Here is a 27,024-nt window from a genome sequence, read left to right as displayed (position 1 = left end):
ATGACACGTGTGTTCACACTTAAACTATATATACTTTGCTGACCGGGGTCCCATCGGGCTCTGTACTTGGCCCCCTCTGTTTTTCCCTCTATACACCAAATCCCTTTGCCAAAAATAGCCGATCTACAAGCTCACAACAGGTTGCAACGTGAACTTGTAGATCGGATATTTTTGAATAGCAGACCTATTTTTGCCGAATGTTCACCTATTGTGACGCAGAATAGGGACATTAGGGTTCACGTGTTTAACCCATTTTGGGGGCGGGAACACCTTTTTGTAACTATACCTTTCAGGACGGGAACACCTTTTGGGGTTCCTGTTGCTATGTACAGTATATACTGTAGCAACATACATTTTTTGTAATTTTTGAATAAATATTTGAAGTTTAAAAAAATAATAATCAGGATTTAGAAGGCGTTTTTAGAATTGGCCTCAGGTCTAAATGGGTTCAGCTTCATGCTCAGTTGGTATCAGTAAACAGGTCATATCTTCTGATCTCAACACTGTCTGTGAAATTGGACAGTATCAAAGCAAAAAAAGAAAACACAACAACAAACAAGCCGAGGTGCTAAACATCGTCTTGACAACCATTCGTCTGCTTGACGGCCAAAAGACCTCGGTGTGCCTGCTTTTTTTTTATCATCGCCGACGTCTCTGATTGGTCCCTTTCAGGTTTGCAGGTATAACAAGGACACCGTGTGTCAATGCAGAGGTCGCCGTTTATAGAGACGCCACAGCCAGGGGCCTTGTGTTAGAGACACACAATAATTTAGATGGATTTGGCTCAAAGCAACACACACACACACCAGTGTTGATTTCGTTGAATAAAACTCTAACGAAAACATTTCGTCGACTACCTTTTTTAACTGACTAGAACTAAATAAAAACTAGACAAAAACTAGGCTATGATGACTAAAACTAAGACTAAATATATTGACAAGTTCGTCAACAAATAAAAACTTGACTAAAATGTTAGTGAGGGACTAGTGGAGAAGAGATCCAGTAGAACAAGTCATTTTATGTTTGGTTGCGCTCGGGTGTTGCGCTCTGAAAATAGCCGATCTACAAGCTCACAACACGTCGCAGCGCGATTTTCAGCTTGCAACCAAGTGTAAAATCTGTCATTACGACACCATCGAGGCACCACCAAAATATATTTTAGTCGACTAAATCAACTGTAGATTTAGTCGACTAAAATCTTATGATGTTTATTCGACTAAAACTAGACAAAAACTAAAACATTTCAGATGACTAAAATATGACTAAAACTAAATGGAATTTTATTCAAAAGACTATGACTAAAACTAAATCAAAATTTGCTGTCAAAATCAACACTAACACACACACACACACACACACACACACACACACACACACACACACACACACACACACACACACACAAACACAGGCATCTTTCAAGGTTCCATTTTTTGCCAGCCTCTTGGCTCTGCGGTGTAGCAGAGAGCGATCAGGGCAGTCATTTATATTCTATGTAATAGCGTGGTTTTTGCATTGCAGATTTGAGCAAGATATCATGTGTCAAGTGTCTGAGCTGATGGCAGCAGGGACCAAGGCAATCTATTTTCATCAGCGTGAGGTAGGGGGTCAATTTATCCAGCATAAAAATGCAACCTATCTCCGGAGCAACCTCGCTGAACTCTTGAATTTGTTTGGAGAGTGAATATGCGGTTGAAACCAGTGGAACAAAAATAGTAGGTTTCATTTTACATTTATGCCTGCCGGCTTCACTGTATCTATGGTATCTCTTTATCTATGCATACAGTATAGCAGCATTACTGACAATAATTAGGATTGCCCTTTTAACAATAAGGAACACCTTGAACCTTGGATTGCCATCAGAATAATTTTTTATAATGTTTCTTTTATTTATTTTTATTGACGTTCTTCTGACACACACATATTGGCTTGTGTGCGTAAATTGTATATAACCACCCATTTGTTCTGTAGCTTAAGCTACCTTAACATGATACACATGCCTTTGGGGTTTCTAATTAAAACAACAAACAAGGAAATCACCACAACAACAGACAAACATCATAGCAGTCGCTTTGGACCAGACAGTTAATAGCTTGATAAAGTGGGATAAGAAGCTGCTCATCAGAGCAGAATATGAAGAAGTTTATGCAAACATGAGACGGTGCATCATTAATCGCAGGACCGTCGTACGGTCTAATTGCCGTGGAGATAAATGAATTATTTTAACTCCTGGGTTTGGGGCGCTCTAAAGCGGTTCCCATGGGGCAAACAGCTCTCTTAATTGAATAACCCTGACAGCCAAGACTGCTATTAGCCTTCTTACAACATGCCTCTCAAATGTAATCATTACAACAAACTTGTGAGATCCCGACTGTATTGCATGAATAAATCAGTTATCTAGTCAAGTCGATTTTATTTGAATAGCACCATTTCATACCAGGTAAATCCAATGTTCTTTGCATTGAAATAATATATAGTTATATATGTTATTATAGAAGAAGCTTCAGGTCAAGTTTTACAGTAGGATATAGCCTTTAGCCTACTGCGCAGTTGTGTAAAGTAACTAAGTACATTTACTCAAGTACTTGAGTACAATTTTGAGGTACCTTTACTTTACTGGAGTATTTCCGATTTTCTGTACTTTTACTTCTACCTCCACTACATCTCAGAGGCAAATATTGAACTTTTACTCCACTACAATTATATGAAGTTACTAGTTACTTTATAGATTTCGATTATTATTACAAAACATACCCACTATATATATACATTTCGGCCATTTGAAAATAGCCGATCTACAAGCTCTTGTAGATCTGCTATTTTCAAAAGATTTTTATACATTTGAAAACTTGGACACTGGGACATTCTGCATAATGAGTACTTTAACTTTTGTATATTTTGATACCAATACCAACACATTTTTTATTCCGGACTTTTACTTGTAACAGAGTATTTCTACATTGCAGATACTTTTACTTAAATAAAAGGTACCCTTTCCACCACTGCTACCGCGGCGAATGGTCGATCTGCTCTGATTGAAGAACTCACTGACCTCCCCCCCCCCCCCCCCCAGAATAGGGATGCTAGGGTTCAAGTGGTTAAGACAGCTGCAACCGCGTCCCTCCTTACTGTAGTCCCCCCACGTACAGTATAGAGAGAATTGATGGAATATGTTTTCTCTGTCTGTCTTTGTGTGTGTGTGTGTGTGTGTGTGTGCGTGCGTGTGTGTGTGTGTGTGTGTGTCTCTCAGACGTGGGCTTGTTCAGTATTCAGTGTATTTACAGCAGAGGCGGAGAGAGAGAGAGGTGGAGATGCCCTGCGGTAAAACTATAATGAGACACGCACCTTATCTGTTGACAGTATGGAATCTGCTGGGAGGAGAGAGACCTCTGCAATGCACAACAACTTAATCCTGTATACAAATAATATAAAGTATAATGTTATTCTCATGCTATTTGAACTGCTGTGTGAGTTCAGCGTAAAGTGAGGCGTCGTCGACGTACAGTGCGGCGTCTCATTGTTGGTGTCTGTGTGTGTCCCAAGGCAAAGAAAGCTCTTCTCTATCTTTATTATCATTGGTTCTCAAAGTGGGGTCCGGGGACCTTGGGGGGGTACCAGGGGGTCCCCAACAAAATGTGTTAGTATAGCATCACAATCATTTTAACCACTTTAACCATATGTTATACTTTGGCTATTCAAAAATAGCAGATCTACAAGCTCATAGCACAGCACCGAGTGCCGCACTATGAGCTTGTAGATCTGCTATCTTTTTTTAAATCCCTGGCACAAGATATTTTTTAGATGGGGCGCGTCCGCAGCCAAATACATATCATTTTGGGGGTCCTTGACTTGACAAAGTTTGAGAACCACTGCTTTAAATGGCGTGTACTGTAAGTGTAAAGTAGTTGGCGGATGTACTGCACAGAAACGGTATCCTGGCTTCATCATAAGCTTAGGTTGTTGCATAAATCAAGGTTGGCGTTGCAGTTCAGAGGTAAGAGGTGTGTGTGGGCTCATGCTCAACTATAGAACATTTACACAGGGGACCTCAGGAGGTGAGCACACTTTATTTTACCGTGAACCTGAAAGCCCTGTGTAGGCTCCAGTGTTGGAAAGTAACTAAGCACATTCACTCAAGTACTGTACTTAAGTACAATTTTGAGGTATGTTCTACTTTACTGGAGTATTTCCAATTGTCAGTACTTCTACTTCTACTCCACTACATCATATATTATACTTTTACTCCACTACTACTCAAGTCAATTTTGAATTTCGCACTTTAACTTGTAACAGTATTTCTACATTGCAGTATTGATACTTTTACTTAAGTAATAAATGTGAGTACTTTTTCCACCTAGGATCCACGGTGCAGCTGATCAGCGGGTAAAGTCAGGAGATATACTGTAGGGAGTGCACGCACGCACACGCATACGCACACACACACACACACACACACACACACACACACACACACACACACACACACACACACACACACACACACACACACACACACACACACACACTTTGACGACGTCAACGTTTTAGTATTCTATGAATGGCATTTTTACAACATTTTCAAGCCTAAACCTAAGGCTGAAAATCTACAAGCTTGTTTATCTGCAATACCTACAGTAATCCTAATCCATTTCTCAAATTCTACTGTAATATACCTTTGGGGACAATTGGCCCTCATAAGTATAGTATAACACACACGCGCGCACACACACACACACACACACACACCATCTGCTCACTGTTTGTGACAAGCGCTGTCTGAAATGTTTGCAGTTCAGAGCCCGGTGGGTATTAATTATAGACGAAGAGGTGTGTCATTGACTCTTTCTCCTCATTATTCTATAATCGAATGCTTTCCAGAATTAAGTTCTTTAGTCACTGAAGTATCAGTCACACACTAGCAGCACTAACACCTAAAGTAAGGATTGTCTATACATTTACTGTAACAGTAGCCTAATGATTGAGAGGCAGTCGGTTGTCACATGTACTGTAATGTCATGGGCATTGTTTGGCCTGACTAGCTACTTGTACGTGATCCAAGCGAGGACGTCGTTTCACTCTGATGAAGTGGCTTTTTAATCATCAAGACTAGCATATTTGTGCAAGCACAATAATGGTTTTAAGACAAAGCTTCAGTCACAACAACAGCTTATTGTGAAACAATCACCCAATCAAAAGGTGCAAATGACATTTAGCTGCAATTATGATCAATCATAAGTCAAACATGGAAGTATTTTGTAAACGACTTGTGTCTCTCTATAAGGGATATATTGGTATGCCACGTGTTCGCATGGTGATTTTAAGGCCCTTGTTTTTAATTATTTTATAAAACCATTTTAAAATGGTTTTATGCAGGCTATACCTAACATGAATACTAGTTCCGTGGGTCTCTCTGGTGAAGAATCTACATTACAGTGATGAAGAGTTCCTCGAATTAATTCATCAATTGTTCTTGATGCTGAAAATCCCATTAATTTTCCAGAAGCAAATGTCAAGTCAATTTCTTAGACCGTAAATTCCCATAATGAAAATCCATGTTTGCTGTAATTCCTAAATGCTAAGTGTTGCAATGCTACTATTTTTGCTTGGATGATTTTTTTTTTTAAAGAGACCTGGTATCATCAAATGAATGTCACAACACATCCCTTTTCGTTTGGGTGAGTTTAATGAAATCATTATTATTGATATGGTTTCTTATTTATACATATTATTTTGCAAGTTGGATTTAATTTAACTCACTGTCAGCTGCTGTCACTGAAACAGATGTGCAATTCCCTCTTCTAAAAGAGGTTTTTATTCAAACTGGATCAGTTGTATGAATAAATAATCAGTAACTAATATAAACATTGTCAGCACACCGTAGCAGTGTGCAGACAGCGCTCACTTGTCCCAGACTCACTCTTTTCAAGTTAGCAGAAGAGTTGCTCTGGAAAACAGACAATTATGAACCATAACTATGAACTGTTCAACCTAACCCTTCGTCAATGCTCGGACCGATATGGAATGATGTGTGCTCAGCACAATGCTAAGCATATACAGTATAAAACAATGGGGTGGGTTTGCAGTGGTGCAAAGTAACTAAGTACATTTACTCAAGTACTGTACGTAAGTCAAACTTTGAGGTACTTTTACTTTACTGGAGTATTTCTAATTGTCTATTCTTTTACTTCTACTCCACTACATCTCAGAGGCAAATATTGTACTTTTACTCCACTACAATTACAGTTACTAGTTACTTTGCAGATATAAATAATTATATTTCAAAACATACATTAACCACTTTAGCCCTATTTTATACCTAGACTATTTGAAATTAGCCGATTTACAAGCTCACAACGCGTCGCATCGCGATGCGTTGTGAGCTTGTAGATCTGCTATTTTCAAACATTTTAGTACTTTTACTTTTGGTACTTTTAGTACATTTTGATGCCAATACTTTTGTACTTTTACTCAAGTCAATTTTTAATTTCGGACTTTTACTTACTAACAGAGTACTTCTACATTGCAGTATTGATACTTTTACTTAAGTAAAACATTTGAGTACTTTTTCCACCACTGTGGGTTTGTAGACTTGTCATCATCACCAGTTAGAAAAGTATCTCGCTGCATTTACAGGAGTCTGTCAAGGTAGTCTGCTACAGTCAGCAACAAGCATGCAGTGACTAAGGGCCGTTTCACACTGGATCCGTTTTCATTCAAAACGTTTCCCAGATCGAATGCTGGCCTGCATTCACATTGGCCAAGATCCAATCGCACCAGAGAACACATGCATATATACCCCCGATCCTACAGGTGGAGAGCTATGCTGGGGAGGGGAGGCGATCTATGTAAGTGCACGGTCTTTGGGGAGCCTCGCCCCGAAGCGGGGAGAACGCACTGAGCGCTCAACGCAGTGTTGTTGACGGACAACGGATGTACGCTTATGAGAAACAACACAAATAAAACCTGGTGAAACACTTGTGTGCATTAGCGCAAGATGAGGATACAGGAAACATTCAGTCTAAATGTCCAGTTTGCTAACCTTCACAACTACTACTACTTTTGCATTTGAAACTTTAAATTTCTCTAAATATTATAAACTTTCACGACAGCTTAAGTACAAAATGAAAAGGCAACTATAGTAGCCTATACAGTGAAGTCGGACTGAATGATATATATATATATATATATATATATATATATATATATATATATATATACGCCCTGTGCTCTTCTTTTTCTCTATGAAGAAAAGTACAAGTACAGTTGACACAAACGCATTCCGCAACGCTGCCTGTCTGTTGTTTAATCTCATCCTCTGGACTGCAAAGCCATAGCTGGTCATGTAGGAAGGTGTGCGATAGGATCGCGCTTGCCATAGTCTCCAAAGTAATAATAATAATAAGAGAAAGTTCACTTTTGGTTATTTAAAAAGAGTCTCCTTATTTTATGTATTAATTTATTAGCCCTACATGGGAGAAACGTTAACTTTAGAGCTTTGGTTATAATTTAAAAAGACTAGAGCAGTTTGTGTGCAGACTCACCTTTTTATTTTTATTTATTTATGATTTGTGGGTCCAGCACTGTGTGTAAAAAAGAACTGTGGGGACGTGCATCTCCTGCCTTTGTTCATATTTAAAATAAAAATTATATTTTCCAATGCAAGATCAGTGTGGTTATCTGCTCTATATTGTAATATCAAAAATAGTGGATCAACAAGCTCAATGTGTCGCATTGCACCGCATTTTCAGCTTGTAGCTTGGCTATTTTTGCTACTTTTGTGTGACACTGTATGACAATAGGGCATTCATTTATGATGAAAAAGCATTAAAAGTTGCAATATGGGATGCAGGGTTTCTTCCTAACAGCAAAGATATGTAGTAGAGATCCAATTTAAATATCCGCACCAACCGTTTCTCCCGTATGTCAATTATTATTATTTTCTGGTATTCCCCGTTAGTTTTAGTAGGCTATTAGTTGTGCGATGCGATCACAAAATGCATTGATTTAGCCTATGGAATGTCGGTGTGTCTTTTTTTCAAACCGGTGCTGCGCTGACAGACGGCATCCAACATACAGGCGTCCAACACATGCGGCATCCAACGGTTGGATGCCGCAACGGTTGGATTCCAGCCTACAGAGAGCACTGCTCTGCTGTGCTACTGCTTGGTGTGGATATGTTACGGCCATGGTTGAACCCCTGTGGATTGATCTGCGACGTGTTTTTGTTGGCTGTTTTTGTCGAGTTTATATACCGTCACCTATTCCAAATAGCGGGCCACTTCCGTCTAATGGTACGCTTGCTTTCACATTGCAGCGTACCGTACCCGAAAACGCATGATCCGGATCCGAAACTGCCTCCGGAGGTGGTTTCGGGAACGGAACGGTTACCCGTTTCGGGGGACGATTCGCAACATTCACACTAGCCAAGCGGTCTGGAGTGCGCACCCGGGACCCGAGTGTGAAACGGCTATAACTAAAATGCCCTTCAGCTGAAAGAAGGATAAGACATTAGTCGTAGCTGTACAGAATCTGTGGTATGGACCATCAATACAATTGATTGGAAATCGTGGTGCATTCTAAATGTCAAGAACTTTCATTTAGCAAATTGACAACTCCATCCGTTATTTATTCCATCTCGTCATCGTGCCACAATCTCTTCCTTCTCTCCTGCCATTCTGCTGTCTTCTCTTATCCATGGTTGTACAATAAAAAAATATTATCCCCATCAGCTACCTCACTTATTGATTGGTTAAATAATACGAATGATGAATGATTACTCGCCCTTGTATTGACTCACAATGACAACTTGTGATTTTTTTCCCGTGAGTGTGTGAGTGCGAGAGAGAGCATGGTGTGTGTGTGTGTGTGTGTGTGTGTGTGTGTGTGTGTGTGTGTGTGTGTGTGTGTGTGTGTGTGTGTGTGTGTGTGTGTGTGTGTGCGTGTGCGCGCGCGCGTGTGTGTGTGTGTGTCCGTGTCCGTGTCCAAGAGGGCGAGTTTTATGTATATTTGTGTCTCAGCCCAGTTCTTCTCTTCTTCTGTACACGCAAACATCTCAGTGGAGGTTGCTGTCATCCATTACTGTAGTAAGATTTATATAAATTGGGAAACACAGCCTATTGTGGTCGTTATATGTGCAGTAATGAACACAATTTTCTATTTGAAAGAAGCAGTCTCCTTTAACTGGACTAATGTACTATGATGCCAGTTCTGCAGAATTATGTCAAAATTGGGCCTCAATCTAAGCTCCTTCTAAGAATTCAGGGTCTCATCCCCTCACTGCTCCCAGATCTCTCCCTCAGTGCTCATGCCCTCCTATAACCACACTTCCTCTACTATGGCGGATTATCTAGTGCATGATGACTGGTAGTATAACTGCAATAAAGTTTGTCTCACTTTGGCTGCCGGAGTATGTGACAGGGAGCGATAGAGCCGGCTGGTATTGACACACAACAGCGTCATTCATCTTGTTTATTGGCAGAGCCCGCGTATTGAATAATGGGGCTTTAAGGCCTCATAGAGAGGTACTAGTAGGGGCTTGTGTTTGGGTTCACACAGCACTCAAGGATGAGAAAATGATGGCATTTTGCCATTCTTGTGCCGCCACGCAGAACCAATTAACAGCGCAAATGTAATCAGAGAGACACAGGGATGATGTTTTGTACCTGCTGCTGTGATGCAATGATGCTAGGCTTGGGGCTGATTTGGGATTCAGGGTACGAATCGTTCAGATTAAAATGCCCTGCATCCAGTAGTATTGCCCCTGAAGTAGTTCAAATTGCAATGATCAATATCTCATTTCAAAATGGCTGGGGTAATAGTGGCTAGTGCTTTCTTGATAGGTCGAGGGAGACCGTTGTTCACAGACTATGCTGATGTTTTTGTGGCTTCCTCCAGCAACCCTTTTACACTATTTTTGAAAAACTGAGTGGCAAACCAAACCAAAATACTGTGTCAAATGGAATACAAGATTAGAGGTAGTCCAATATGGGGTTTTCAAGGTCGATACTGATTCAGAACAGGAAGGCAGACAGGCCGACGTCAATATATTTTTTTCCTCGCTCAAAGATTCCACGTAGCGAACTACGTACCCTAAAAGGCATCTGATTCCACTGTCTGCACATGTGCCTTTCATTCTAGACAGGCGTGTTTTATTTGTTTACCCTATTACGTTTCAAACACTTGAACCACATGAACCCTATAGCGTCCCTATTTTGGAAATGTCATAATAGATAAACATTTTCCAAAAAATTAGAGATCCACAATCTCATAACGGATCACATTGTGCTGCATTGTGAGCTTATAGAAATATACATTTAAAATCTATTTTACTGGAAATGTTCTTTTTTTAATATACTTTAAAAAGATGGCAGTGATCCCTGATCATTGCCTTATGCTCTGCCTTTACAAATACCTTTTTCTCCGGGTTCTTTTTCCAGAACCATGGCAACGTGATTATGTCTCAAGCTGAAGTAGCTTCGTTCAAGGACATGGCAACACTCTGCTTGTCAAGCCCCAGGATGTACCTCATACGGAATGAAAATGCATCCATTACAGAGCCTATTATTGCTCAGCAGATGATGTCAAGTTGCTGTGAGTCATGGTATCTGGGAAATTCATTTCATATTGCAACCATTACAACGTCAGGGCACTATTCCTTCCTTTGAATTAACCAATTATTCCAACGTTTAGAGTTCCCGTGATTCTTTTGTAGCCAATGCTCTTTGTGTCCTTGCGTTGGTCAAATCCCTCAAACAAACAGAGCCGCTGTCTCCCTCTCTACAGTATCTCCTCACCACGCGTCTTTCATTGGAGACGCATAACAGCGGCAACTTTTTGTTTTAATTCATATTAACACATTGGGTGCCAGAATTTTATAATAACTACCGAATACGTTCGGTGCCGGGAATCTCACCGTTAACCTCCATTGTGCTGTTTAAAGCTGTAGACTCCATGACGAGCAATCCATGACAAAAAAAAGCATGCCTCCATTTTACCCGATGGTGCTGGCTAACGGCTGGAACGATAACATCTCTCACGCGAGTAACAATGGCGGAGCGATCGCGGATGCGAAATGAGTTGTTTTCCCCATAGAAAAAAAGTTTCGGAGTTATAGGCGTTTTAGAGAAGGAAATAGACCGGAAGCGGATGGGGAGCCATGTTTTTGACACGGTGATGCATCTGGCCTATCCTTCTCAGAATCGCCTAGGGTGATCCCCAGAGCTGCTCTAGCCCCTCCCGCATGGAAATAAACGAAAAAAAGAAAAACTCACGTATTTATATGTTTTTTAGGAAAGTTGGCACTCCACGGGTGTATTTGCAAAACCGTACCGGTACGGTTTTGGCACTCAATGTGTTAACTCTCTCACTGCCAAGAACGACTTATGACGAGACATCGTCATAACGCCCTGGCTGCCAAGAACGACTTATTTTTTAGAAAAACGTTCAGAACCCAAGATATCGTGATCCGAAGATTTGCTGCTCCATTTAACTTATTACTTAAAAAAGGCTGTATCTCGGCTCCTGCGTACTTTTTTTTTTACTATGTATTTTTGGCCCCGAATTTTTTTTCTCAAAAGGCAGACAATTAATGTCAACGAGGTCGCGATGACCTCGTTGACATTTGTGAAACCACACAGTGAAACCCTCAGTGATTAGCAACCGTCAGGGGATCGATCATACTGGAGATAAATATTCTGTGACTACTTGAAAAAGGTACGAAAATTTAAAGATCGCTGGCAGTGGGCGCACACAGCCAGAAATAACGATTTACTTTTTTTTGTGGTATAGGCTACAATATCACTTGTCACTTACATTAAGACCTGGAACTGTGTCATTTTTAGATTTGAGCTAAAAAGCATTATTTTACACTTTGGGCTATTCAAAAATAGCAGATATACAAAGCTCATAGCGCGGCACCGAGTGCCGCGCTATGAGCTTGTAGATCTGCTATTTTTGAAAAATCGTGAAAATGTGTGCAAATCTTTGAATATATATATATCGTTTTAAAGCGAAACATTTTAACTCAAATCTTTGCTTCTGGGGGGTCCCTGGAACAAAATATTTTGATGGGGGTCCGCGGCCAAATACATATCATTTTGGGGCGTCCTTGACATGAAAAAGATTGAGCCCCACTGATAGAGAAACATTTTAGGTTTAGGAGACATGTAGAATCGGCCTCAGGTCTTAAAGGGTTAAGCACACAGCAGACGTGAAATTGGTTGGTCAGAGTTGCACTGGACGGAAGACAGGGCCCACATAGTTTAAAAATGGACCTGAACTGTGAGGAAGGAAGTTCTTTCAAAGCAATGTTTCAACCCCCCCCATCCCCTTTTTTCTGTCCCTCTCCTCTGTTCCAAGACAATTAGTTCAGAGGCTGTTATACAAGTTAAATTGCCTACAGCTTGTCACGAACCTCCAAATGGATTGCTATAAATGCCATGTTAATGTTACAAGACTATTAATGGCCCAATAAAAGAGTTGGAAAGAACTCACACCTCTGTGGTGATAATTATTTCATGAAATGGTGCCACATTACAGACAAATTAGAAGTCATATTTTACATTGGTGCCGGTTTTTTTTTTGTCCCCATCAAATGGAGTACAGGGCCACAAGTAATGCAATTACTACCTTATAGGCACTCAACAGGCATTATACAAGCTGTATCTGGTAGTTAACCACTTACTGTGCTAATCATAGCACATAAACGGCTCTCACTAAGATAGTTAATGATCTGATACTCCGATGCTAATAAGTTAAGTGTCCTGGTTCTTCTGAACAGCAGTGGCTCGGGAGGTCGAGCGGCCGCTTGGGAATCGGAAGGTTCCCCAGTTCGATCCCGGGCTCCCTCAGAGTTAGTGTCGAAGTGTCCTCGAGCAAGACACTGAACCCCTAATTGCTCCCGATGAGCAGGTTGATGCCTTGCCTTGTTTCCTCCGCAGTCGGTGTATGAATGTGTGTGTGAATAGGTGAATGTAAATCGCCTTGGTTAAAGGCGCTATATAAATGCACCATTTACCATTTTACTACAGTATATGTCATTAGAGAACTATGTTAGCTTTCATAGCTTTGCTGATGATTCACAATTATACATATCTGTTGAACCAAACCACACAGAAGCCTTAAGCTCCCTGACCGCATTTCTGTTTGCAATCAATCTATGGATGATTAATAACTAGTTAATTATTTTATCTCAAGTGTGTTGGACGACACTGTCGAAGTACTTTTTATGGGTCATCGCTAAAAAGACAATTGAAAGGTTACAGTTTAATCAGAACTCTGCTGCTAGACTAGACAAAGAATTTGTGCTCCTCTGAATGCAGGTCGCAACCTGACCGAGTTGCCAGCACAGGGCCAGACAACTTTGGGATTCAGTCATAGCCAATTGGAATGGAATATAAAAAATCGGACTGATATATCTTGATGACGTAATGCCATGAGATAATGTGCACCTATTTGCATGAGGTTTGGACAAAAGTTTTAGGAGTGTTAGCAAAAAGTACACAAAATGGCAGATCTAGTCTGGCACAAATGTCCGGGTATATAGCGAGTTGAGTCATGATCCGAGGAATCCAGGGGGAAATTATTTTGATTGTGTGACCTAAGGTTCAGGAGTTATAGGCCAAAACGTGTAGCAGCCTGTTATAGCACTACCATGAGGCAGATTTGTTCTGTGTGTGTGTGTGTGTGTGTGTGTGTACACACACACACGCACACGCACACACACACACACACACAGAGGGACGGACGGACGGATGGACGGACGGACGGACGGACGGACAGACGGACGGACGGACGGACAGACGGACGGACGGGCGGATGGCCTGGCAGAGACAAAAACTGAGAGAAGCAGACAGTCTATGGTCACTGGCTCCCTGAATCTTCCAGAGTTGATTTAAAAGTCATATAACTTGTGTATAAAGCTCTCACCGGCTTAGGGCCAGCCTAAATCACAGACTCCTTGTTGTTTTATGTTCCTTCAAAAGCTCTTAGATCCTTAACAACAGGATTGCTAGATATGCATAACCCTAGCTAAAAGAAAATTCTAGATGCAGATTTCTTCAATTATACTCAAATTATGGAACACCATACTTAACTTATGGACTTAGCTAAAAGCATGAATAATACATTATTTTAACAGTATGTTAACGCAATACAACCAGCACATCTGCAGTCATCTCCCTACTCTACCATCGTGCAATTTCGACCCTGGTGCCAGGTAGGACACCTGCTGGTTGACAAGGTCAATATAGTTATTTGATGTACTGTATATATGGTGCACCGGATTGGACACTAGATATGCCGTTATTGTAGTTCGGTGTTAGCATGTCTGCCAAGGTTTACGGGTGCGGGTATAGCCTTGCCCAGAATAGAGCCATAAATGTATTTTTCCCTGGAATTCTTTTTTTCATGATGGAACTGGGGAAAAAGATGTGAAACCTTGAACCGTATGTCGTTGAAATGCAATTTTCCCAGTGAATTCCTCCGGTCTTGACAGCTGTAACCACGACTTGCATCGCAGCAGCCTCACTTTGTAATTTCTCCAAATTGTCTCATTTGTATTACTTTCATAAACTGACTGAATGCTGCACTTTGGCTTCCTGCTACTTTATAATTTTTGTGTCAATTTGGACAGGCATGGGGGTCGCTGTTTTCCTGCCCTGATTTGTGTTCCCAGTCTGGCCCTTACCATCTGCATTTATCATTGCCTTTCTTTCTCCCCGTTGCGTGTATGTGTATGAATGTAATCTGAATGGAATATTTTTTTTGTGGAAGGTCTAATTGCATCAGCAATTAGACCGTCTCTCCTTCTGTCTCTGTGAGTGTGAGAGAGAGAGAGAGGGAGAGTGAGAGAGAGAGAATGAATTAATGAGAACTAGAGATAGTGAGAGGGACCAAGTTTTGTGTGTGTGTGTGTGTGTGTGTGTGTGTGTGTGTGTGTGTGTGTGTGTGTGTGTGTGTGTGTGTGTGTGTGTGTGTGTGTGTGTGTGTGTGTGTGTGTGTGTGTGTGTGTGTGTGTGTGTGTGTGTGTGTGTGTGTGCGCGCGTGTGCGTGTTGTCTGTAGCAGCATGGTTAGTTAGCCTTGAGTCTGCTCTGATCAGATAGATAGAACAGGTGACATATAGTATGCAGTAGAACTGAGAGCCAGCTGGCAACACACACAGCCACTGTATTTCTCGACTTTACTGACGGTACTGTGTTCTGGAAACGCTGCTTACAGTATATTCTCACATGGGTGAAGGATGGAAAATGTATGACCTGTACAGTAAAAATATCAAAAAGAATGATTGTTTTGTGCAGATTGATTTCTACAAGTAATGAAACAAAGGTTATGGGGCCTGGTATTCCAAAAATGAATTCATCATGATCTACTGTACAAGGAATCCATCAATTATGTATTACTAGACCATACCCGTCGGGGGATATGAGCACCCAAAGTGCGTCACGGATGGTCCACTTGTTTCACGGATGTGGCAACACCGGCGCTTGTTTCACGCACATGATTTGGCAACCCGGGAGCCAGCAAACAGAAAAACGCTAATAAACAGCTGACATTAGGGGAACGCGAAAAACGGGCTTCAGTGTTCCGTGCACATGGTAATGGTCAATGGCTGTGTGCAAATGCGGAGCAATTGCTCCAGCCACTGAGGAGAACCGGGCAGAAGAGATTTTTGGGACACATGCACAGACGCACAGACATACATAGCTTTGTAGAATTATAGGATGATGATGTAATCAACATATCAACTCTTTAACATGACTCTTATCAATTTGATTCTCACCTTGTCTCCTCTCCTCTTTCAAAGTGCAGTCTTTTTTTTCCTTTCCTTCTCCCATACTTTTATCCACTCCCTCAAAATCACGAGCTTCAGTTAAAATTGACTTTCTCTAGGGCGGTACACTCGGGAATTGTTATTCTAATTTGATTTTAGCCACTGGGGGCATTGCCTCAGTTAATCCCAGTGTTCAGAAAGATCATTAGTGTTAGGAAGAGGAGCGGATGACGAAAAGCCACGACCTGAGAGGGAGAGAGTCTAGTGGATGGGTGGAGGGTTGGTGACTACTAATGAGATATGCCGAAATGTGTTATGGGCTTATGAAACCCACCCTTATTGGATTTAGGCACTGTAACTGGCACCAAAGTGTCCTTAAGAACACTCAGTTGTGTGACTGTGAAGGTGACAGAGGGTTTCTATAATTAGGTTTCTGATTATTCATATGATTATCCATGATGTTATGATTATTATTAATAAGCATTATTAAAGCGTTCTTTAAAAAAGGAAAAAGTTTGCGAAAAAGTTGGTGTAATATTAAAAATACAGTATGCTATAGAACTTTCCGGTCGACCAAGCATTTTACTTTAATTTGAGTTTATGAGGATCAGTTAAAGAAACTATTAGTCATATTTTAACTGGCTTGTTGCACAAAATGACCATAATATATCAGCTGGGTTCACAAGTGTTGATGATCAAAGCTTGGCTCTCCACTTTTACCGCAATGACTGATTCAATTTCAAGTGTTCTAAAATCCACTCTGTACTCGTTTGGCAACTGTTTAAAGTAACTAAGTACTATGTACTCAAGTACTGTACTTATTATTACGTACAATGGTGAGGTATTTTTTACTTTACTGAAGTACTTCCAATTTTCAATACTTTTACTTCTACTCCACTACTATCTCAGAACCAAATATTGTACTTTTAGTCCACTACAATTATTTGAAAACTTAAGTTACTACTAGTAGTTACTTTGCAGATTTTTATTATTATTTCAAAACATACATTAACCACTTCAACACTTCATATACTTCGGCTATTTGAAAATAGCCGATCTACAAGCTCACAACGCGTCGCGATGCGATGCGTTGTGAGCTTGTAGATCTACTATTTTCAAAACATTTCTATACTGTAAATCTTGAAAACGTGTGAAATGGGTATCTAACAAGTACTTTTACTTTTGGTACCTTTTAAGTATATTTTGATGACAATACTTTTGTACTTTTACTCAAGTAAATGATTACCGGACTTTTACTTGTAACAGAGTATTTCTGCATTGCAGTATTGATACTATTACATTAAGTGAAAAATACTGAGTACTTCTTCCAACACTGCTGTTTGGGTAGAAATGTTCCACACCTCCAGGAATGCAGCCCCCCTACCCAAAGACTGCCCTCACTCTGTCCATAACTGAAATACCATGTATGTAAATTACATAATATCTGTCACGAAAATTATGCTCAGAAACAATCCGCTGGCTTGTGGTCGAAAGGTTACTGGATAATTTATAGTATGACAGCTTGAGATATTACTACCGTAGACCTCTGGGTTAACCGATTAGCTATTGATTCCATCTTTGACTTTTCTTAATGGGACCTTTGGCCGCTGGGGGCCCCCAAGTGGTTGCCTACCTTTGCCAAATGGAAAAGACCACCCCACATTATGACAGTAGCTGATCAACTAATCAGCACGAGGCTAACTGCCACTGCATACTGAACTGACACCAGGAGCGACCTTGCTGCGAATGGTAGACTAGTAGTACTGCGTATTTTGTCAAGTGCAATTGAGTGAGTGAGCGAGTGAGTGAGTGAGTGAAAAGTAACTTCACTTATGTCAAATACAATCCCAATATACAGTACTTTACTGTAACGTCTGCAAGCAAGCCATTCTGCCCAAAGCTATATCGGTTACACCCCATTTAAGCTGTATAGCGTCACTGAAGGCTGAGGCATCGTGTTAAACTCCATTTCTCTCGTTCATTAGTGCCGATATTCCCAGCACCTGTCTCACTGCGACAGGTTCACTTAGCACAGGTTCAATTAGCACAGATGTCCATTACACACCATATATTTCACTGAAGGAGTCTGGGGAAATCATGGTATAATTATACATATACATGAGGTTGGTGTTGGCATTGGTCCATGTCACAACTAAGACTAAAACATAATTGATAACAAATGGCATTGTCTAAATATGTCTGACTTTTTTCTGAAATTCTAAAATATCTAAAGCCAAGGAAAATGAGACAAAAAGAGTGTTAATACTGTAAGTATGCTAAACCGCACACTTTATTTGATGTTACTCTTACTTGCCAGCATGGCTCCTGGCCCTGTTTTAATATTGCCTCTATTCCATTTCTTCTTCTGCCACTTTTCGCAGTTCTGGCTGAACCGTGCATACGCTTTTTACGAAACTCGGCCATATGATAGATGGTTATGAAAAACTATCAAGAAGTAAATCTCACAATCTTTTGTCAAAAGGTGGCGCTATAGCACTCAATTGAAAATGCCAACTTTGAACAGGTACAACTCATGCCCTGTTTGACCTACAGCCATGAAACTTCAATACACATATGCGTCTACTCATGATGAACAACTTTCACACTCTGAATTTTGACCTCTGACCTTTAGATCTCCCACCATTTTGAATTATATGAAAAACAGTTCAAACCTATCTCCTCCTGGGATTTTTGAGTAATCTGCACGAAACTTTTTACACATGAACTTTGGACCTATGCCGACAAAACAATGCAGCGGATTTTCCATATGTGAAAAAATGAAGCCAATGAATATTGCAGTTTTATGACAATTATTCATCTGCCCCTAACACATACATGCAGACTCACATTTCTTTGAAACTTTGCGGTAATGTTGAGGGTCATTCCAAATATCACTGAAACCAATCTTACTCCAATTGGTCAAAGGGGGGCGCTATAGCGATTTTTTGAAAATGCAAACTTTAAACAGGCAAAAGTCATGCCTCGTTTGGCCGACAGCCATTAAACCTGCTTACACATTTGCCTTGACTCATGAGGAACACATCTATCACGTTGACCAGTAAGCTCCGCCCTTAGATCCCTTAGTCCGCAATTTTGAGCAGTTTGAAAAACAATTAAACCCAGGATTTTTCAGCTATTTGCGTGAAACTGTATCATCTGTGTGATCTCTTTTTTCACATGTCTTGTCTGTTGGTCTAATGGCTTCTCCCTTAAGCGAGTTCCTCACGACCGCAAAGTTGCCGGTTCAAGCCTCACTTGATGCAGACTCATTTAAGTTGAATTGTAAAAAACATGACTGTATCAATGAATACATGTGCAAACGGTAAAGATAACATGAAATGCTTATTTGAGAGTATGTTTTTTCAATGTATGACGTACTTCATTGTGAAAATAGCCAATCTACAATCTCACAACTTTTCAGATAGCAACGTTTTGTGAGCTTGTAGATCGGCTACTTTCACTAGTTTTCGTTCCGAGGAGACACAAAAATGCCTTTATTGGTAAATGGTTTGTGAACCAGTGATCTAGAGTAGCTCGGGACACAGAGGCTTTGTCCATAATGGACGGAAATACTTATAATTATCAACAGACACTGTCAGGGAGGCCATATATCTAGCTCAATGAGAAGAGAGGCAGGCTTGGAGTCCGTAGGTCGCTGGTTCGATCCCTGTCCGTGACAATGTAATGAGGTGATCATGATTTGGCATTATTCAAATAACACAGAGTGTTTCTTGAGGATAGGCTTAGGCGTTGTTTTCCTGAGGTCAGGGTTAGTGAGGGTTTAAAATGCTCAAGTTAATTGCATGGTCTTCTTTCTCTCAAGTTCAGTCTTCTATGTTTCAATGGCTTATTGTGCCTATTACTTATTACATTACATTACAGTCATTTAGCAGACGCTTTTATCCAAAGCGACTTACAATAAGTGCATTCAACATACTGTAGGTAGGGAACGAAAACTACTAATCACCAGAAGTCTTAAGTGCATTTTCTTTCTTTTTTCTCTCTTCATTCCCTGGCCCCGTATTATCGCTGCTTGCAGCTATATTTCTTATTTTTTATCCAAAGCAAGTTGCAAGTAATGAGAAGCTTGCTCAAAATAATTTCACCCACTCTTTTATACTGCACCTGGTGTAAACTTGTGGGTAGCCAGATGTATTTTGAGTTGTCTCAACCATTTGTCGTGTTGTGACGTTGTAGATCTGCTATTTTTGCAGAATGTTCACCTATTTATGCCTAATTTTAGCCTATTTTCACAGACTGTTCACCTAATATGACATGCCCAGAATAGGGACTCTAGGGTTCATGTGGTTAAAGGTAGTGTCTCATTTACAGGGATGAGAATAATACCAGAGAGGTTTTTAATGTTTGATCAGGGTTACCTTCCATTCTCAGAGCACAGAGCACAGCAGTAAAGTAAGGTATAGGCAAAGCTTTTATGTTGATGTTCCAGAGGGGGTTGGTTTGCAACAGTAGTACAAAGAACTGAACAATACAAACATACAATATAGACATGCATACACACAATTATACTGTTGTCACCAGAACCATCAGACGAAGTGCAAGGATGGAAGAAAAACAGCAGCTCTGTATCATTGTCTTTTAAGCTCTTTACACACCTTGGAGCATGACAAATAAACGATAGAAAAATGCGTCTGCAAATATTTCACGAACTATAATTCATATAGTTGATGCCTATTCATACAAGTTGATGCCTTTATTTGCAGTACAAAAACAGACACAAACATTTCAAAAAATATATTTTTGAGTGAAAACAAACACATGACAGAAAGGGAAACTGTGTACAAATATAAGCACCTCCTTCTGTAAATATAATTGTTTCATTGATTTATATTTTATCATCAAAGTTAAGGTTCATAATGTTTCAATGGCTTATTGGGCCAATATGGTAGCTTAAATTATTGTTAACTTAAATGTTAAATGTTTGTGTTCAATCATATTATATAACGTGTCAGGCGCCTGTGTGTGATGTGTTTAAATAATATTGTGTGTGCGTGTGTGCGTGCGTGCGTGCGTGCTGCTATGTGTGCACTGGTCTTGTCTGGCTTCATAATAGAAGCATGTGCGAGTGAAAATATGTATTTGTGATGTGTATGTGCACAGCTGCCTTGTGTGTGTGTGTGTGTGTGTAGTAGTCAGACAGGCAACAGGCCTTTAAGTGTGTTGTTTATACACCTATAGTTGACTGGTGGAAGTAGCTGTCTCTGAGCCTGCTGGCCCTGATGGCCTTGAGGCTGCAAAACCGCTTGCCAGATTGTAGCAGCTGAAACAGTCCATATAGCTCGTGTGGCTGCTATCCTATGGGCTTTACCAGCGCAACAGCTGGTGTATATATATCGTGGATGGAAGCTCAGTTCCACTGATGCTCTGGGCTGTCTCTGTACGACCCTCTGCTGCGCTTTGCGGTCGAGGGCAGTGCGGTTCCCATGCCAGGCGGTGATGCATCTGGTCAGTGGTGTAAAGTAACTAAGTACATTTACTCAAGTACTGTACTTAAGTACAATTTGGAGGTATTTTTTACTTCTACTCCACTACATCTCAGAAGCAAGTAAGTACTTTTACACCACTACAATTATTTGAAAATAGTTACTAGTTACTTTGCAGATATACATTTTTATATTATACAACAAACATTAACCATTTTATCCCTATTTTATATCTAGGCTATTTGAAAAAAGCCGATCTACAAGCTCACAACGCGCCGCACCGCGACGCGTTGTGAGCTTGTAGATCTGCTATTTTCAAACATTTTAGAACTTTTAGTACTTTAAGTACATTTTGATACCAACACTTTCGTACTTAGTAAATTTTGAATTCCGGACTTTTACTTGTAACAGAGTACTTCTACATTGCAGTATTCATACTTTTACTTAAGTAAAACATTTGGGTACTTTTTTCCACCACTGCATCTGGTCAGGATCGCTCTCAGTGGTGCTTCTGTACAAGGGGCCCGTAGGATCTTGGGCCCCATGCCAAACTTCTTCAGCCATCTGAGATATGATGAAAAAGGTGTTGCTGTGCCTTTTTTCACCATATGGCCGGTGTTGTACTCATCCCAGGAGAGGTCCTCGTGATGTGGACACTGAGCAACTTGAAGCTGTTGACTCTCTCCACAGCAGCAGACCCATTGATGTACTGTAAACGGGGTCCAACCTCCCTCCTCTCTTCCTGTGGTCCACAATCAGCTCCTTGGTCTTGTCGACGTTGAGAGACAGGTTGTTCTCCTGGCACCGCTGTGTCAGGTCGTTGACCTCTAATCAGGCCTATCACTGCTGTATTGTCGGGGAACTTAAAGGGGAATACCACTCATTTTCAACATTGAACTATGTCTTTAATACACCTTAGAACTGTTGTGTGTCACTGATCACATGACCTCAATCAATTATCCAGTTCTAGGCAACATAGAAGGGGAGGGGGACTTTCTTATTTCCACACAACAGCTCTAAGGTGTATTAAAGGGATTGTAGGCGATTCAGAGATAAACAAAGAAAAAAGATCCAGCAGTTCGTTTCCCCGACCACCAGGGGGTGTCGCACGGAGGACTTCCATAGAGTTAAGGAGACTTCTAAACCGTCCATGCCGAATATAGGTTACTTTATTCGGATACAATTCGCGGAACTGCCCGCCCCTGCCGGTTCTCTGAATTTTTATTTTTAAATAGGCTCTTTCATGACAAATTGACCACATATATGAAGTTAAACAACTAAATTCTATCCAAACGCTGTCTGAAAAGTAAATTATGTGCATCAAAAACGAAGTTTGAGAGCATTTTAAAACCGAAAGTAAAAAGTCCACACGGACACGGACGCGCACGGATGCGCACATGCGTGCGTTAATTTACGGACCGGATACCCGGATGTGTAACCTAAATAGTAGGGAAAATACGGATTTCAGAAAGAGGAGTGTTTTTCAATGCAGGAAAACACCCCAGCATCATTATATAGTGGCTGATAGAGGGGAAAAAATGCTAAATATATATATATAGAGGTATTTTTCAAATATAGGCTTAATGTTGCCAACTATACCTTTAAAGACATAGTTCAATGTTGAAAATGAGTGGTATTCTCCTTTAACCGATTCAATCCGGGAAAGCATCTGTGTCATTTTAGATTTTGGCTATACCGTATATACTGTATAGCACACTGGTTCTCAGAGTGGGGTCCTTGGGGGGGGGGTTCCCCTGCAAAAGTTGTAATATAGCATCACAATCATTTTAACCACAAAATCATTCTTGTATACTTTGGCTATACAAAAATCGTGAACATTTCTGCAAATCTTTGAATATATATATATTTTTTTTAAAGCAATCATTCTAGCTCAAATCTTTGCATGTGCTTGACCACGCAGTGATGGGTATACAGGAAGAAGGAGGATGCTCAGAACACAGCCCTGCGGGGCTCCGGGGTTGAGTGTCAAGGGGGGCAGTGGTGTTGGCGCTCCAGGGCTGGGAGGCATAACCGGTGGCCTTCTGATTACCAGACGGCCTCTCTACCCACTAAGCTGTGTAGACTATAGTTAAAAGGGATAGTTCACCCTCAAAATGACTTTTTTTCTATCGATTTGTCACCCCATGCAGACTTGAATTCATAGATATTTTTTTTGTTTTTTGTCGCATTCCTAAGCCAATAATTTGATGACGGCAGTGGTTCCGGTAGGAGACACAAAGAGTCACCTTTGTGTCTCCTACCGGAACCGCTGCCTACTGGTCCCGCTGGTCATCAAATGATTGGCTTAGGAATGCGACAAAAAAGTCTCCATGGGGTGACTAATCGATAGGAAAAAAAGGTATGTTTTTGGGTGAACAATCCCTTTAAGGTAAAAAAAATAAAGCTGACAACAAGGATCCAAACAAAGATCTTGGGGTTATTTTTCCCATGATAAACATTAACTAGCAGTTAATGAATATGATGCCAGGACCTGTTTTTATTAACCTATTAAGACCTGAGGCCGATTCTACAAACGCCTTCTAATTCAGTAGTTCTCAAACTTTCAAGATTTTTCTAAAATGTTCAAAAAATAGCAGATGTACAAGCTGCAACGAGCTTGTACATCTGCTATTTTGGAATAGCCAACAATGCGACAGTCTAAAATGACACAGACGCTTTCCTGGTTTCAATGGGTTAAAGGTTCTATGACATTCATTTTCACTTTATTAATTTTTTATGTTTTTTTGGGGGTTTTATGACCTCAATTACACCCAAAAAATCTGAACTTTGAACATTCAGTGGATTTTCTGTGGTCTGAGGTTTTCTGAATAATTAGGCTGAAAAGTAATCTGAGCTTGGCCCTTCGGCAGTGAGGTCACAGCCGATTAATCCCGCCCACTCTCCTCCTCGCCCCTCCCCTATCCTTTCCTTTGGGGGGGGGGGGGGGGCGGAGCAGAGGCTATGATTGACAGGCAAAATCCCTCACCAGCGACACCCACAGGCAAAGATTTCTTTTTTAATTGCAGTTGAAAAGGCTTTAGAAATGTGAGAGAAAAACACCTGCCATGGATCAATGGAGTGGATTTTTTTGTTAAAACTTTCTATACACGTTTGAAGGACCATGCCAAAGACTTTTAATGTGTGGTAAAACTGAACGTCATGAAACCTTTAAGCTACAAAAAGCAGGCATCCTGATTGAGCATTAGTAGACATGCAGCTAACCATCTCCTACCCACATGCTTTACACTGGAAATAAGATCTACAATGATTCCAGCACAGGGAATAACTCTCAGTAGCAGCCAGGGAGACTTTAAAAGATATGAAGCTTTGATATAATTGCATAGGGATCGATCACTAGAGCTCTTCAAGCTTGTCATGATAGAAAAGTGATATGCCTGGCTACAGTGCTTCCAATATGTGATGTCTAAAGCAGACATGATGGATTTACTGTGACATTTTGTATAATGGCCTGCCACACGTCTGCACAATTTCAAAACAAAGGACCAACGTTTTTGTTAGAGTTGTGTTCTGTGGAGTGCTATCATAGATATAAAAGAAAAGAGAGGTCATAAGGGCTCTACTTCCGCGTTCACAGCCACTTACCACCGTCAAATGGAACAAACGCTTCACAGTAGAGGCCCTCATGGATTGATGCTTTTCTCTCACACAGGAGTGCAGCATTGCTATGAAGAATGTTCAATACATTTATTTATATGAATGGTGCTGGGGGTATCTCAGGATCTGATTATTTTTTTTTGCACCACAACTGGAGTTTCATGAAGTCACAATTATACCATTTCACTTAATCACCCCCCCCCCCCCACCCGCACCCCCAACATCCTGTATTCAATTATTAATTGAATACAGGATGTTAGAAGTGCGGAAAAAGATGATAGACAACATCAAATAACTGCTTTTTAGTTTGTAATAATAATACAAACTAAAAGCAGTACCAGTAACACAGTAGCTGAAGTTTCATTACTGGACTTAATGTGTTTTATAATTACAGTTTAGGATTAACTTTTAAATATCCCACAACAAAACATAATGGCTTGTTATCGTAATTCCCCTTGTGTAGCGGTAGTAGGGTATACATGACACAGAACAGTGTTTTGCAATTCTTGTGCCCCCATGCAGAACCAATTAGCGACACAAAATGTAATCAGAGAGACACAGGGATGATTTTTGTACCATGCTACTGTGACGGGTCCCTTATGATGCTGGCCTTGGGGCTGATTTGGGACGCAGGGGCTACATTTTTCAGATCAAAATGCCCTGCATACAGTAGTATTGCTCCTGAAGTAGCTCAAAATGCAATGATCTCAGTTCAAAATGGCAGGGTTAAAAGTGGTGGCTTTCTTGATTATGTTGAAGGTAATCTCAAGAACAGACTCAGACCCTCCGCTACTGAAGTGAAAAACGCTGGGGGCGCTGTTTTTCCTTTTTATTTGACGATGGGTTCTCAGATTGTGTTGAAGGAGACCCTAGCTTGTCCGCCGAGTCATGCTAACCATTTGGTGGCTTCCTTTTCCAACCCTTTCTTTCACACTAGTTTGAAAGGCCCTGAATGGCAAAAAGAATCTTCCTATATACTTTTAGGAATGTCAGTCACACACTGTCTGTCTTGCTTGGTTCTCCTCAGTGGCTTAAGCCATTGCTCTGAACTTGCACACGCCACACGGCATTGACCATTAGGATTATTCACAGGACGTTTTTCATTTTGGCCAAATTCAAACAGTTTATTAGCGTTTTTTTGAAACTCTGTTAAACTCTTTTGCCGTTACTGTGCATGCACGGCCACGGCACATGCATGTGCAGCCTGCGCAGCCACAGCGTTCCCGGCCACGTGCGCATACGCGACCAAGGACACCGTGTTGTTGTCTGTTCAGTAAAGCACCACCAGTCACGGACAGGCGCACATCAGTTTCTAAGCACAGCTTCGTCAGAGTTACAGACAGTAGCCCGGGCTACGGGATGTACTCTGTTGTTACAGTCCCAACCAATGGGCAGTCCCCGGGTACACTTAGCTACAGGGCTACTACGGGCTATCAGCTCTTGGGGCTAACAGCGTTAGCGTGTTGTTTACCCAGTGATACAACAGAGCAGAGCAGAGCGTCGTCAGGTTGTGTTATTAGCACACATAGCTTCGCTCAAACAGCTTAAATATCAACTTCTCATGTTTGTGGGAGCGACGGCTCCGCGTGTGTGCGTCTGCGTATGTGTGTGTTCGCTGTGGGTCCGCGACGCAGCAACGGGTCGCGTGCACGCGTGCGTGTTCGCTGTGGGGCTGCGACATGGCGACGGGTGCGCGCATGTGTGCGTGCGTGCGCGTGTGTGTGTGTGTGTGTGTGTGTTCACTGACGGGCGCGTGTGCAAACTGTTGCAGCTAGGCAGACATCAAACACAGGCCTTGCCCGTACATAACTAAAAGTCTGCAAATACTTTGACTGCGCACAACCTCGGGTATGGATAAGTAGTGATGGGGCGGCAGTGGCTCAGGGGTAGAGTGGCCGGTAGAGCGGCTGGATGGAAGCCGTGAGGTTTCCAGTTCGATACCGGGCTCCCCCAGAAGGGTTCGTGTCGAAGTGTCCTTGAGCAAGACGCTGAACCCCAAATTGCTCCCGATGAGCAGGTTGGTGCCTTGCATGGTTTCCTCCGCCATCGGTGTATGAATGTGTGTGTGAATGGGTGAATGTAATGCACAATCTATGTAAAGTGCTTTGGATAAAAGCGCTATATAAATGCACCATTTACCATTTAGTGTAATATTTTGTCAAATAATACAATATGTCATTGCCTATGCTCTGCCC

This window comes from Gymnoscopelus braueri, assembly GCF_963280865.1.
Source record: "Gymnoscopelus braueri genome assembly, chromosome: 17".
NCBI classification, from domain to species: Eukaryota; Metazoa; Chordata; class Actinopteri; order Myctophiformes; family Myctophidae; genus Gymnoscopelus; species Gymnoscopelus braueri.
Note: the sequence above shows the minus strand (reverse complement) of the source record.